The 15,964-nt window shown below is 45.6% G+C and overlaps 1 protein-coding gene across 4 annotated transcripts in view; it reads left to right on the top strand.

Moving 5' to 3' along the window:
* UQCR-11L (Ubiquinol-cytochrome c reductase 11 kDa subunit-like) overlaps positions 1–11,419 on the top strand; it is a 67,945-nt gene extending 56,526 nt beyond the window's left edge. For 3 of the 4 annotated variants that reach the window (XR_012826279.1, XR_012826278.1, XM_075682908.1), the window contains one exon: positions 11,330–11,419. The gene's annotated coding sequence lies outside the window, so the exon portion shown is untranslated. The remainder of the gene's footprint in view (positions 1–11,329) is intronic. The other variant, XM_075682909.1, reaches the window with a different exon arrangement.
* Positions 11,420–15,964: the final 4,545 nt, after the last annotated feature.

Genomic DNA, 15,964 nt, shown 5'->3' with positions numbered 1-15,964 from the left:
GAGTTTTTAGTAGAGTTTGCAGAACAGAATAATATGCGGGTATTGAATACCTTCTTGCGCAAGCAGGATAGCCGAAAGTGGACGTGGAGGAGCCCGAACGGCGAGACTAGAAATGAACTAGACTTTATACTCTGCGCTAACCCTGGAATCATACAAGATGTGGACGTGCTCGGCAAAGTGCACTGCAGTGGCCATAGAATGGTAAGAACTCGAATTAGCCTAGACCTGAGGAGGGAACGGAAGATACTGGTACATAAGAAGCCGATCAATGAGTTAGCGGTAAGAGGGAAAATAGAGGAATTCCAGATAAGCTACAGAACAGGTATTCGGCTTTAACTCGGGAAGAGGACCTTAGTGTTGAAAAAATCAATGACAATCTTATGGGCATCATTAAGCAGGGTGAAATAAACGTCGGTGGTAACTCCGTTAAACAGGATACCAGTAAGCTATCGTAGGAGACGAAAGATCTGAACAAGAAACGCCAATGTATGAAAGCCTCTAACCCTACAGCTAAAATAGAACTGGCAGAACTTTCCAAGTTTATCAACAAGCGTAAGACAGCTGACATAAGGAAGTATAATATGGACAGAATTGAACATGCTCACAGGAATGGAGGAAGCCTGAAAGCAGTGAAGAAACTAGGAATAGGCAAGAATCAGATGTATGCGTTAAGAGACAAAACCGGCGAAATCATTACTAATATGGATGAGATAGTTCAAGTGGCTGAGGAGTTCCAGAGAGATTTATACAGTACCAGTGGAACTCATGACGATAATGCAGGAGAGAATAGTAAAAGGGGAAGGCTGCTGGGGAGGATCAGGTAACAGCAGATTTGTTGAAGTATGGTGGGCAGATTGTTCTAGAAAAGCTGGCCACCCTTGTATACGCAATCCCTCATGACCTTGAGCGTACTGGAAGCTTGGATGAACGCTAACATAATCCTAATCCATAAGAGAGGGGACGCCAAAGACATGAAAAATTATAGACCAATCAGCTTACTGACCGTTGCTTACAAAGTGTTTACTAATGTAATCGCAAATAGAATCAGGAACACCTTAGACTTCTGTCAACCAATGGACCAGGCAGGATTCCGTAAAGGCTACTCAACCATAGACCATATTCACACTTTCAATCAAGTGATAGAGAAATGTACGTAATATAAACAACCCCTATATATAGCTTTCATTGATTACGAGAAAGCATTTGATTCAGTCGAAACCTCAGCAGTCATGGAGGCATTGCGGAATCGGTGTAGACGAGCCGTATGTAAAAATACTGAAAGATATCTATATCGTCTCCACAGCCACCGTAGTCCTCTAATAAAGAAAGCAACAAAATCCCAATGAAGAAAGGCGTGGGCTGGGAGATACAATCTCTCCAATGAGTGTGTTTACAGCAGGTATTCAGAGACCTAGATTGGGAAGAATTGGGGATAACAGTTAATGGAGAATACCTTAGTAACTTGCAATTCGCTGATGATATTGCCTCGCTTAGTAACTCAGGTGACCAATTGCAATGCATGCTCACTGACCTGGAGAGGCAAAGCAGAAGGGTGGGTCTAAAAATTAATCTGCAGAAAACTAAAGTAATGTTTAACAATCTTGGAAGAGAACAGCAGTTTGCGATAGGTAGCGAGGCAGTGGAAGTGGTAAGGGAATACATCTACTTAGGACAGGTAGTGACCGCAGATCCGAATCATGAGACTGAAATAATTAGAAGAATAAGAATGAGCTGGGGTGCATTTGGCAGGCATTCTCAGATCATGCAAAGCAGTTGCCTTTATCCCTCAAGAGAAAAGTATATAACAGCTGTGTCTTACCAGTACTCACGTACGGGGCAGAAACCGGGGGGCTTAGGAAAAGGGTTCTACTTACATTGAGGACGACGCAACGAGCTATGGAAAGAATGATGGGTGTAATGTTAAGAGATAAGAAAAGAGCAGATTAGGGGGTGAGGGAACAAACGCGAGTTAATGACCTCTTAGTAGAAATCAAGAAAAAGAAATGGGGGGGGGGGGGCATGGGCAGGACATTTAATGAGGAGAGAAGATAACCAATGGTCATTAAGGGTTACAGACTGGATTCCAAGGGAAGGGAAGTGCAGCAGGGGGCGGCAGAAAGTTAGGTGGGCGGGTGAGATTAAGAAGTTTGCAGGGACAACATGGCCACAATTAGTACTTGACCGGGGTAGTTGAAGTATGGGAGAGGCCTTTGCCCGGCAGTGGGCGTAACCAGGCTGATGATGATGATGAAATGTACAAGCCAAAAAATCAGTGGTGATGTATCGGTAAATGTGAGAAATGTGTTGGCATTCCGTCACAGCTCTTTGAGGTCCCAGATCCACGTTGAGCAGACCATCGTCAGTTGTAATTATACACACACACACACACTCTCTCTCTCTCTCTCTTTTAAGCTTTCCCTTCCCATCTTTACGTCTGCGTGACTAGCTTCCCACACTTTACACACATACTTTTTTTACTTCCATGGACCTAATGCTAATGCATTAAAGATGTACTAGCGCTTTCGACATCCTGTAAGTATAAGCAATCAGTATCATCCACCCGAAAAGCAGGCACTGAAAATTTCAAAGTTTATACATGAAAACTGCTAAACAAAGAAATGCTTAAAAAATTGCACATGTACAAGGCAGTGGCACGATATATTACACAGCATCATCGGCCATGCAGAGTGAATGGTATGCTATTGTATGTGGGTTGGCGTCCTGTAAAAGCAAGACATTTACTTGTGCTAGTTGGGTCAGAATAAAATCAAAATGACGGCACAGAAAGGGCAAGAACAAAGAGACAGTGCACAGGACATCTGTTACACTGGGTTTATTGAAAAAAAAAGAGCATTTTTAATCCAAGTGCACGAACAGCATTCCACAAATATGCCCAAGGACCTACAGTATTGAAAACTTACATTGAAGAAGCATGATTTAAAAAGCAAACACTGAATCGGAAATCCATTACCAGGTAAGGATTATAGCAGAACACAGTTGGCACATACCTTATTTACTTGCATAACGATCGCACCCCTGAACTTGCCGCAGCGATATGTTGTGTGCCAAGTGTAGCTAATGATGATCGCTCTTATAATCTGTCGAATGCTGTCGCACGCTACGCGAACGGCTTTTGAAGAGATACCAAGCGGTCTGGACGCACCAAACATTCTTTAAAGGGACCCTGAAACAATTTCGACGATTTTCTACAAACGTACTGAGTCGTTAGAGTAGGTCCTTCTGAACATTAATGGACGCATCTAAGTGCTCCGCTGAAAGCGTGTAATTTATTATAAGGTTTTAAAAAATGTACATCGCTGCCGATCGCAGCACACTGCTCGGCGGAATTTTCAGCCGCCCCTACCCATATGACGTAAATCACCCAACTGGCGTCATGTGGGCGCGTCATCTATAAGTTTTGCACCTTTATGGAGAAGGAAGCAAATGATGTTCGTAATAGTTGGAATGTTAGTTAATTTGTTTCTATAAAAAGAAAGTAACAGAAAGAGAGTGCACAGGAACAATTTCTCACTATACTTAAGCACTTCCGGCACACAGCAAGCGTTGTCTGCTTGTGCTCCATTTTCACGAGAGCTCCGTGGTCAGAGTTGGTCTGAGTCTTTTCGCAAGCACTATGATTCGACTTTGTTGCGTTGTGGACTGCAAACATTGCGAGCGGCAATATGTCAAGCTGCGACATCGTGTCCCTCTGCAAGGCAGCAGACGATCAGACTGGCTGCAGCGCATCGGACTGCCGCTATCCGATCGGCGCCAGGATTTGCGCGTTTGCGGCCGTCACTTTACACCGGAAGATTGCCAAAGCAATAGCGTTTCGCGAGTCAGGTATTAGGGTAAACGCAAGCGCAAGGAGACAGGGCCGCGCCGTGTCCCCTTGCGTGTCGTTTCACGGGATGAGCAGAAGCGCAAATATGAATAAGGGTGTCTCCCAAATGGAAAAACCAGGAATTCTCAGGGATTTTGAATCGTCTGGAAATACTCAGGGAAAACTCGGCGAATTTGTGCTTCTATCCGGAAAAATTAGCGGCAACTTTATTGAAAGAGAATGAAAGTCGCGGTAATGCTGGCTCGCGTAACAGCGAGGGATCGTGGCGAATCGTCTTTTGACGCCGTGTCGTTGGAGGAGTTGCCAGTTGGCCGACTTTCCGGACGCCCGATAATTCAGAGGGCATCGCGGCACCATAGCGGCACCACCACATTCCTAATTGAGTCAGTGCATAAGAACGTCTGAGATTTCAGACGCAAGAGCCCTTCGCCGTACGATTTGCCAGACTTTTTGCCGTGACTGCAGGTCCGAAACGGCATTAATCGATGCCACCACTGCCGCCATTTTGATTATCTCGCCGCCGTGGTAAACGCAAGGCCTAGCTGCTTCAGCGTTCGATATTAAGCTTCTTGCCGTTCGGCGCCGAGCTTTTCATTGAAAGAATTCGCCGCTGTCACCAATGGCACTGATTCAGCCTTTGTGGTCCTCGCGATTGGCTTCGAAGCTCGGAAAGCACGGCGCGTTGCATAATGCCGGGTCCCGAAAGTCAGCTTCGCCTCAATGCAGCAATGTTATGCGGTGAAGCATAATAAGCATGGGAAGGGGCAATTGTCACGGGACATACTATGTATTCCTTAATTATACACGCGTCTACCCGCCATCTCATGTCCCAGCACGAGCACCGATATGCCTAATAAGTGTACGGGCAGGCCTTTTTGCATGTGCCTGTGGCGAATGGAGCCCTTAGTGGCAGCAAAAGACATGCATCCATTTTTTTCGAACTGTCCGATTTTACGAACATTTTCGCGGCCCCTAGGGAGTACGAGAAATCAGAGGTTGACTGTGCGACTGACGAAGAGCATGCTTCAAATGGTCCGTGGAGCGAACGCGTGGTGGAAGGAGTAGTAAACCATTAAGGAATGCACGGGAAGGGAAGCCTGCCGCCCTAATCCAAACGAAAATAAGCTGTCGTTTGTTTCCTTCTTCAGTCCTGATCTTTTGCACCTTGCCTTCACTCATTCAAGCATGAACCAACTATCCCAAGCAAGGGTTTTACTTAAACTCTATAAGGCAGTGAAACGCAGCACTGAGGCCTTGTGCACAGGCTGATAGTATGTCAGGACAGTTGAGGTTGACACACCAGCTGTTGAGAGAAAATCTCACTTGTGACAAAGTTCGGGCCTCATACCATTGAGCTTGCTATCAGTTGATAAAAATAGCTGATATTCGAAAACATTTGATTCTGTATGCATCTCCTTTTTATTCATATTTGGGAACGTTCGGCTCGATTTGCAATGAGTTTGACTATTTTTTCAAAGGTATTTTATTCGCTGCGCATTTTACTTACCCCTCCCTTGTGATTTCTTTTTTAATAAAATAAATGATACTCGTTACTATTCAAACTGGATTAAGTCGTTCTTTAGCATCGGACAACATGGTGTCAGCCTTTCTTGACGTAAAACAAAGCTCTGTGTCACTCAGGGAAAGCCTGGAAAACTCAGGAAACTTGTAAATGTCAACTTGGTAGACACCCTGGTGAATGGTCTGCACGGTGCAGCCATCTGGCGGCACAGAGCTCAACCACACACAGCAGTAACAAAATGTATTCATCTTTGCTGCCGGTGTAAATTTTTCGCAGGAGTATAATCGTTAACACGTTTTTGTAAATGTTTAAAATGTTTTATACTTGGTTAGAGCAATATTACCTCTTTGTTTGGCTGGTTAAGGTCTGCGCCAATGGGTGGCTGTACCGTAGAGACCGATCAGGCAGCTCACGTACGTCTACGCTAAAGTTCCTTCATCAGCTTGAGTTTATCGTGCACCGTTTCGTCGGAACGCCCAGTTATACCCCTGTCACACGGCAAATCTAATGTCATTTCCAACAAATGACATTTGTTGCGATTAATGTCATTTCGCAGCGCGCTGTCACACGGCGAAAAATAATGTCATTTGAAAATGATGACAATGACTATAGAAAAAACAAGACAGGTCTCAAACCCACTTTGTCCATTAATTATTTTCCAATATGATAAATTCCACTAGAATATGTGATCGTTGCTTTCAAACTGTAGCGTTCGATCACTAACTTGTCGACATTGCCAACGAAGTCGAGTCGAGTCGAGCCAAGCCAAAACTAAGGCAAGCAACAGGGCGAAGAGAATGATAGGCGCGTCCGCTACATCTGCTAAAATGGTACGAGAAGGGCAGTTGCATGTCATCGCCGTTCTGATGTGCATGCGGGCTTCTAATATTCTCATTCTTGGCGCGTGCCACAGGAAAACGCGCACGCTTTTAGACCAAGTCAATTGAAGCGACCGCGGCCGATGCTCCGGTGCGAACCAAGACGACTGCTGCAGCGAAAGCTAAAGACGGCTGTCTGGTCACTGGACTGAGAGTAGTTTTCTGTGTTCACGCACGTGATGGACTTCAATGTCGTTAAAGCAATAATTGGGTAATAAAATGGATAGAATAATAGTGATATAATAGGGCTCAGTGAAGTTAGGAGGCCAAAAGAAGCGTATACAGTGCTAAATAGCGGGCACGTCCTGTGCTACCGGGGCTTAGCGGATAGAAGAGAACTAGGAGTCGGATTCCTGATTGATAAGAATATAGCTGGTAACATACAGGAATTCTATAGCGTTAACGAGAGGGTGTCAGATCTTGTTGTGAAACTTAATAAGAGGTACAATATGAAGGTTGTACAGGTCTACGCCCCTACATCCAGTCATGATGACCAGGAAGTCGAAAGCTCTTATGAAGACATGGAATCGGCGATGGGTAAAGTCACAACAAAATATCCTATACTGATGGGCGACTTCAATGCCAAGGTAGGCAAGAAGCAGGCTGGAGACAAGGCAGTGGGGGAATATGGCATAGGCACTAGGAATAGCAGGGGAATAGCAGTAGAGTTTGCGGAACAGAATAATATGAGGATAACGAATACCTTCTTCCGCAAGCGGGATAGCCGAAAGTGGACGTGGAGGAGCTCAAAAGGCGAGACTAGAAATGAAATAGACTTCATACTCTGCGCTAACCCTGGCATCATACAAGATGTGGACGTGCTCGGCAAGGTGCGCTGCAGTGACCACAGGATGGTAAGAACTCGAATTAGCCTAGACCTGAGGAGGGAACGGAAGAAACTGGTACATAAGAAGCCGATTAGTGAGTTAGCGGTAAGAGGGAAAATAGAGGAATTCCAGATCAAGCTACAGAACAGGTATTCGGCTTTAACTCAGGAAGAGGACTTTAGTGTTGAAGCAATGAACGACAATCTTGTGGGCATTATTAAGGAGTGTGCAATGGAAGTCGGTGGTAACTCGGTTAGGCAGGATACCAGCAAACTATCGCAGGAGACGAAAGATCTTATCAAGAAACGCCAATGTATGAAAGCATCTAACCCTACAGCTAGAATAGAATTGGCAGAACTTTCGAAGTTAATCAACAAGCGTAAGACAGCTGACATAAGGAAGTATAATATGGATAGAATTGAACATGCTCTCAGGAACGGAGGAAGCCTAAAAACAGTGAAGAAGAAACTAGGAATTGGCAAGAATCGGATGTATGCGTTAAGAGACAAAGCCGGCAATATCATTACAAATATGGATGAGATAGTTGAAGTGGCTGAGGAGTTCTATAGACATTTATACAGTACCAGTGGAACTCATGACGACAATGCAGGAGAGAATAGTAAAAGGGGAAGGCTGCTGGGGAGGATCAGGTAACAGCAGATTTGTTGAAGGATGGTGGACAGATTGTTCTAGAGAAACTGGCCACCCTGTATACGCAATGCCTCATGACCTCGAGCGTACCGGAATCTTGGAAGAACGCTAACATAATCCTAATCCATAAGAAAGGGGACGCCAAAGACTTGAAAAATTATAGACCGATCACCTTACTGTCCGTTGCCTACAAACTATTTACTAAGGTAATCGCAAGTAGAATCAGGGACACCGTAGATTTCTGTCAAGCAAAGGACCAGGCAGGATTTCGTAAAGGCTATTGAACAATAGATCATATTCACACTATCAATAAGGTGATAGAGAAATGTGCGGAATATAACCAACCCTTATGTATAGCTTTCATTGATTACGAGAAAGCGTTTGATTCTGTCGAAACCTCAGCAGTCATGGAGGCATTACGGAATCAGGGTGTAGACGAGCCGTATGTAAAAATACTGAAAGATATCTATAGCGGCTCCACAGCCACTGTAGTCCTCCATAAAGCAAGCAACAAAATCCCAGTAAAGAAAGGCTTCAGGCAGGGAGGTACGATTACTCCAATGCTATTCACAGCGTGTTTACAGGAGGTATTCAGAGACCTGGATTGGGAAGAATTGGGGATAAAAGTTAATGGAGAATACCTTAGTAACTTGCGATTCGCTGATGATATTGCCTTGCTTAGTAACTCAGGTGACCAATCGCAATGCATGCTCACTGACCTTGAGAGGCAAAGCAGAAGAGTTGGTCTAAAAATTAATCTGCAGAAAACTAAAGTAATGCTTAACAGTCTCGGAAGAGAACATCAATTTACAATAGGCAGCGAGGCACTGGAAGTCGTAAGGGAATACATCTACTTAGGGCAGGTACTGACGGCGGATCCGGATCATGAGATTGAAATAATCAGAAGAATAAGAATGGGCTGGCGTGCGTTTGGCAGGCATTCGCAGATCATGAACAGCAGGTTGCCATTATCCCTCAAGAGAAAAAGTATATAATAGCTGTGTCTTACCAGTACTCACGTACGGGGCAGAAACCTGGAGGCTTACGAAAAGGGTTCTACTCAAATTGAGGACGACGCAACGAGCTATGGAAAGAATGATAGGTGTAACGTTAAGGGATAAGAAAAGAGCAGATTGGGTGAGGGAACAAATGCGAGTTAATGACATCTTAGTTGAAATCAAGAAAAAGAAATGGGCATGGGTAGGACATGTAATGAGGAGGGAAGATAACCGATGGTCATTGAGTTACGGACTGGATCCCAGGGGAAGGGAAGCGTAGCAGGGGGCGGCAGAAAGTTAGGTGGGCGGATGAGATTAAGAAGTTTGCGGGCACGGCATGGCCACAATTAGTACAGGACCGGGGTTGTTGGAGAAATATGGGAGAGGCTTTTGCCCTGCAGTGGGCGTAACCAGGCTGATGATGATGATGATGATGAATAGTGATTTTTTGTTAAAACAATAAAGAAGCATGTACTTTTTGCGAAACACTGGTAAACTCGTGGTGTCGAGGATACACTTTCAGTTCCAAACGAATGCGAATGAGTTTGGCGAACTCATTCGTTTGTAAATGTCATTTTCGAAAATGTCCTTACGTTTTACCGTGTAACACCAAACAAATGGCATTATCAGCGAATGTCATTCGTTGTAAATGACATTAGATTTGCCGTGTGACAGGGGTATTAGTCTGTGGTTACCGGAATACGAAACACGTTCGCCGCTGCGACAGAATGCTCGCAACGCACGCAGCTTCGATAGCGCTCGCTTGAGATCGACTGCCAAGCAGCTGGCGGAGTGTTTGGAGAGGCTTCGCGCGCGCGCTCCTAGAAAAACGGAAGTCAACGACACGACGTGCCATCGTGACGCAGAGCCAGTGAGGGCGGAGCTTAGCCCTAATCACTCGGCAAACGAGTTGAGAAAATGCGTAACTATGGAGGAGGGTAACTTGTAATCCGTAGCTCTCTTAATATGAGATGTTTCACACAAATTGTGGTGCAAATGATTAGCTTTAGCTGTACCCTATGCGTCTACAAAATTTGTCCGAACCGCTTCAACGGCCCTTTAAGCAGATGCCCCATTTCATTCCTTTCATCACTGTCCACACTTCCATGAAAAAAAAAAAGGCTACACGCAAACTTGCCTTGGCTTTATAACGGTGGTGGTCAACAACAGCAACAAAAAAGGCACCTTTCGATTCCTCTCGTCTGCACTCGTGGGCACGCAGCAAATCTTGAGCGGCAACGATAGTAGCCACGTTTACACTGATACATTAGAAGTGTACTCTATTCATACGTTTTGGGCTGCTGAGCACGAGGTCGCGGGATCGAATCCCGGCCACGGCGGCCGCATTTCGATGGGGGCGAAATGCGAAAACACCCGTGTGCTTAGATTTAGGTGCACGTCAAAGAACCCCAGGTGGTCAAAATTTCCGGAGTCCTCCACTACGGCGTGCCTCATAATCAGAAAGTGGTTTTGGCACGTAAAACCCCAAATATTATTATTATTATCTATTCATACGTTGACGCTTGTAACACAGATAAGATATTTGCCCACCCTAAGCGGAAACGTGCTGTATTAGGATAGTAGTGAAGACAAATGCCACAGTTTCCGCAACATGCCCGCCATGTGTTTCTATGTCACTGGCAGCTAAGCGCACCCATTTCGGTTTCTGTCCCCCAAAAGTGAACATGGCTACGTTATTGTCGCAAACTTGCTGATATTAACAATATTATTACTGATACGGAAGAAACTGTTTCAATGCGCGTATGTACTCACAAGAAGAAAAAAAAATTACGTTCGGCGCGTTCGGCTTGCTCCGCCGGCCGCCATTTTTGTTTTGGTGTCCTGCACTGTTACAGCGGCAGCAGCCTGTTTGTGTCCCGTTTGTTGACCTGTTGCCATCCTGCATCAAATGCGTGATGAAGAATTTTTTTTTTCTTTTCGGAGGAAATTTAATGCGCGTAATTATCGCACCCTTCAATTTACGTCAATCTTTTTTTTGACAGAAAAGTGCGATCATTTTCTGAGTAAGCACGGTAATTAAAAAAAAAAGGAAAAGCGGCAACAAATCGACAAAATTGAAAACGAGGCTTAATAAGCAAGGCTCTGAACCAATACATCATTTGTTTTTAATCATGTTTTTAATTTGTAACAAATTTTCGTGACAGTTTCTAAGGGATTTCTTTGGTGGTGATGTGCATGTGGTCATTTTGCTCGATTGCCTTTATAGCCACAATTTGTTGCAAGTAAGTGCATTTCTGCCATGGCGTTCAGTAAGTTGTGTTTGTCTTGGTCATCATGGTTTTATATCAACAATGTGACACCAAATGCTGGATTAAAAGTGCAACATTTTTTCACTAAATCTTAGTTGAAAGTTTATTGCCTGTCCTGTGCGCTGTCTCATTGTCCTTGTTTTGTTGTGCTATGATTTTTACATTTTTACCCTGTATATGTGCTACCATACCCTGAGCCTTTTATGTTTTTTCTAATAGTGCAGCGTGCATATCAACCCGTCTTGGTTTCAACCAAGAGCTCTTGATTGAAACGATAGCTATAAGAACTTGTAACCGTGTTGGAAACCATAAACTAGCTTTGCTTTTCTTTTTTTCCAGGCGAGTTCTTGAAATGGATGCTGGTTAGCTGAAGGCAAGATGGAGTGCTCAAAAGGCGTGAAAGTGTAATAAACAGCTTGGTGCACCTGGCTTCAGCTGTTACATGTAAAGTGTGCCTCTGTGGAGGAAGCACATGTTTGACATCTTTGTTGATTTTTCCTATATCCCTCTGCTCATTGGTAGAGAAATATTTACCAGTATTTGCATGCACACAATGTAGCAGCATGGTAGGCTTGAGAGATTCCTTCTGCCATGAGGGGTAACAACAGACAGCGCTATCTTTTCAAAAACTTGCTTGCATTTCATGCAACGTAGTCACCTCCCCCTACAGTATTGCTTGTAATAGCATTTGAAATACATGCATGTCACACAGAATGATGATTTAAGGCTCTATACATTTTGTAACATGCATATCTCTTCACAATAGTGCTTTATTTAGCACATCTGGCTCTCTAGTGCATGCTACCGCAAGGACATGATTTGTGGGTGGGCAGAGCAAGGGGAAGCGCTCTGTTTCTTGGTCACAATCACCTCAAATGGAAAGCTAGTTATGTATCATCGAAGTGTAGTGTAGAAGTAGTAAGGGGGTATTAAAGTGCTCGAGAAGATACTTTGCCGTAGGGGAGGACCGAACCACATCTCCGCGTTGCATGTACGGTGTCCTACCCACTGAGCAACGTGGCACGATCCCCCTGGCACCTTCTATACAAGATTAGCCCTGAGAGCTCAAGGCCAAGGCACCAGATGTGGAAGGCCCTTTTACTGCAGGTGTCACTTAGTGTATTTTTCTTCTTGTATGGAGCCAACCTGTGAAGTGGAGTTCTGCAGTAGTTCTCATGTAGCGGTGAAGACTGGTGTGCTATGGGGCGGCTGAGGTAAGTGCAACACAACGGGTGCCTTATTCTCGAATTTGCTTTGAAATGCAGTTATCAGTGATTACCAAGTAAAGGTTACCTTGCATTTATCTCATTATTATAGACAACTTGCATCCATTATTTTTGTTTTTCACGCCGCACCTTGCTGTCTCCCTTTGGAGGCCAACTGAGTACACCTGTGGCAATAAAGGCTGCCTCAAGCGTTCGCCAGCAATGGCACTTGTGTGGGTGTTGCAAAGCAATCATATGACCAGGGCATCCATGATCAGTCACCATACAAACAGATGCGCATTAGTCCATGTGAGAAGTATATATCACTTGCTCAGAATTACATACCTCTGCAACACATTCTGTTCCCTTCTGGCGAGGGTGAGGATAACGAGCTGGCCACCCGATGATGCGCTAACGATGGCTTGATGATTACAACGGTGTAAGGATATTATGAGAAGTGTGTGAACGGCACCCGTTCCAGCATACCGGTTTTGCGTGCGCTTCAGACAGTTTCCGTAAGATGGCATGTATCATGTGGGGGCCATAAGCGAACGCAAAAGATGAAATACCGAACGCGAAGTGCGCGATGGAAGACGCGAGCCACGATAGGCGGATACCAATGAGAGCGGCCCCTTCAAATGATGTGCGCGCGGGAAATTGGTGTAATGCGGACCCGCCCAACCGCTCGTTTGTCTGCTCGTTTTTTTGGTTTGGTCTTGTTCGCGCTTGTTTCTATTGTCATGGTGAGAAATAAATTGGTGAGCATGTTCACAAAACAATTCACACTGCAAGAAACCGTGCAAAAGTAACACACGTATACCAGCGCAAAGCATAGAAGTGCTCGCAACTGCGTGCGAAGAACGCGAACGATGATGTGATGTTGATGAGGCTTCACCCTTTAGAACGAGCTGGCGGCCCCTGAACATAAGGTGCCGTCGCTCGGAGGATGACAGAAGCGCACACAAGTAGTCGACATGCCCTCAGCATGGCGAGGCGCTGCCGCTCGCATACCTCTCATAATATTCTTACACCTTGATGACACAAGACGGATGGACGCAGCAAACCAGTTTTGGGCTTTTAACCGCTGTGACATCAAAAAAGAAAAAGGCTATATGTACAAGTCAGGAACCTGATGTTCGATGTCTACTATATGCCACCACTCCAACAGTCATCGTTATAAAGCTAAATAGAAGACACAAACGTAATGCAAGCCTGTGCTTCAACGTGGTCAAGAAATAAAAGTTTTATGAAGTTGTTCAATTAGCAAATGAAAAGGTGCGAACGGTATACTGTAGTCATTGGCGATATTTATTTTTTATACAATACTGCAGTCCCAAATGGGGGCCCAAGCAGGAGGGGCAGAATACATAAATATTTACATATAATCATCATCAGCCTGGTTACGCTCACTGCAGGGCAAAAGCCTCTCTCATACTTCTCCAACTACCCCGGTCATGTACTAATTGTGGCCATGTTGTCCCTGCAAGCTTCTTAATCTCATCCGCCCACGTAACTTTCTGCCGCCACCTGCTACGCTTCCCTTCCCTTGGAATTCAGTCCGCAACTCTTAATGACCATCGGTTATCTTCCCTCCTCATTACATGTCCTGCTCATGCTCCATTTCTTTTTCTTGATTGCAACTAAGATGTTATTAACTCGCGCTTGTTCCCTCACCCAATCTGCTCTTTTCTTATTCCTTAACGTTACACCTATCATTCTTCTTTCCATAGCTCGTTGCGTCGTCCTCAATTTAAGTAGAACCCTTTTCGTAAGCCTCCAGGTGTCTGCCCCATACGCGAGTACGGGGCAAATTACTTGCGTAGTGTACTCGGTGGTGTAGAGGTAGAGCATCCGCCTCACGTGCAAGAGGACCGTGGTTCGAATCCCGGTGCCGTGCAATTTTCCAACGAAAAAAAAAAAAATCCGCGTGTTGACAAAGTTGCATAAACGGGCCTGGAGTAAGCCTGATCGCGGGGACCAGAACCGCTAACGCCCTCCCTCACCAGAGCAGGATTGGCCACCCTGGTGCAGTACTTGGCAACAACCTCCTATATGAGTACAATAGTTACATATACACGTATATATATCAGGCACGTACCCAAGGGGGGACCGCCCCCCCCCCCGAAATTAAGCGGCATACGCCCCCTCCCCCCCCCCCCCGCTATCCGCCCACGCCGCCACTCCTCACACGCATTCCTAAAGCGCCGACAAATCTGTCTACTCGGCGATCAACATTTTGCTGCCTTTTACAGCGAAAGCAGTGTATGACTAACTTCCGTAGTTTTTTCGGCGTCCGTTAACAAAAAATGATGTGGGCCGATCCTGGTAGGAAGGAAGGAAATCAAGTTTATTCAGGTCTTGCAGGCCACGAGAGCTTTGGGTTCTCATGGAGCGGGCGTCTCCCACGACGGAACCGGGAGGTTGAGTTTCCTGGCGGCGTCGTGGACCTGCTGGACAGCCCAGAGTTGGGGAGCGAGTTCTTCGCTCCGGATTGCTTTTTCAAACTTGCGCTTGTCCGGTTCGGAGTTTATGTGAGCTTGCGAGCACGGCCAGAGTAAATGATATACGTTAAGGGATGTATTGCAATTGGTGCAATAAGACTTGTCGTAGAGCTCAGGCATGTAATGGTGTAATCTGTTATGCGTGGGGTATGTGTCTGTCTGTAGCATTCTGAGTGCAACCGCTTGAGCTCGAGTGAGCGTGCGGTGTGGCGTGCTATACTGCCTGCGGTGTATGTAGTAGTGTTTAGTGATTTCATTGTATGTAGTGGGCGCGTCCTTATTCTCCGACTGGTTGGGTGAAGCCGCGCGGTCTGTAAGCGCGCGCGCAGCCTCGTGAGCCGCCTCGTTAAGGTTGGGGACGTCGCCGATCTTTGGTCCTAAGTGTGCCGGGAACCAGTATATGAAGTGGTTCTTAATCTCTTTCTTTGAAACAATTCTGAGAGCCTGTGCGCAGACCGTGCCCTTTTGGAAAGCTCTGATAGCGGCTATGGAGTCGCTGTAGATATGGGAAAGATGGTGGTGATACTGCAAAAAGGGTCCAATATCAATGGCACATACCCCTGTGGACTCTGGAACCTATAAAGCGCCCTTCAGAATCTTCGGTATGGGTTCACGTATGGGGAGTGCTTAACGCCCGCTTCACCTCCACCGCGTGCACGGAGCAAGAAACAGAGTTTTAGTATAGCGTAAAGCAGTAAACGCAAAGAGTTAGCGTTGCGTGCACCACACTGCGCATGCGCTGTACGTAAACGCTGCTGGAGCTCTTACGTGCGTACGCTAATAGAGAGTTTTAGAATTGGGGGCGCAAGGCACTGGGCCCCCAAGCCGCGTTGTGTCGGTTGCTCTTGGGTTTAGATGAGCAGCAGAGTTTGAGGATTGGGTCGAATGCAGACAGCGTTGGGTCGAGCGCTCGGGACGCCGCAGCGTGGAAAATAAAAAGGTGCTTGAAAGCAAAAAAAGAAAAAAAAGAAGGAACCTCATTTCTTACAAGTGAAAACGAACAGAATGCATTTTTGAGCAAAAAGGGGCGAACAATGTAAGAAGCGTAATCACTGTGTTAGTACCAGTTAGTATTACGAATTAAGTGTGCGATTCCAAGCCAAGCAAAGCCAATCGAAGTGAAGTGCTCTTAGTGTTTTCTTGTGTCGCGCTGCGAAAAAACTGTGAGTTCACCCGCGTGAAATGGCGAAAATCAGTTGAAGTAAATAAAGTTTGCTCTGCGACCATATGCTGTACGTCATCACTGTCACCCGCGAGGGCGGCCCAAG

The sequence above is a fragment of the Dermacentor variabilis genome, chromosome 2, assembly GCF_050947875.1.
Source record: "Dermacentor variabilis isolate Ectoservices chromosome 2, ASM5094787v1, whole genome shotgun sequence".
NCBI lineage: Eukaryota > Metazoa > Arthropoda > Arachnida > Ixodida > Ixodidae > Dermacentor > Dermacentor variabilis.
The sequence above is the reverse complement of the archived record's forward strand: the minus strand, read 5'-3'. Positions and strand labels throughout refer to the sequence as shown.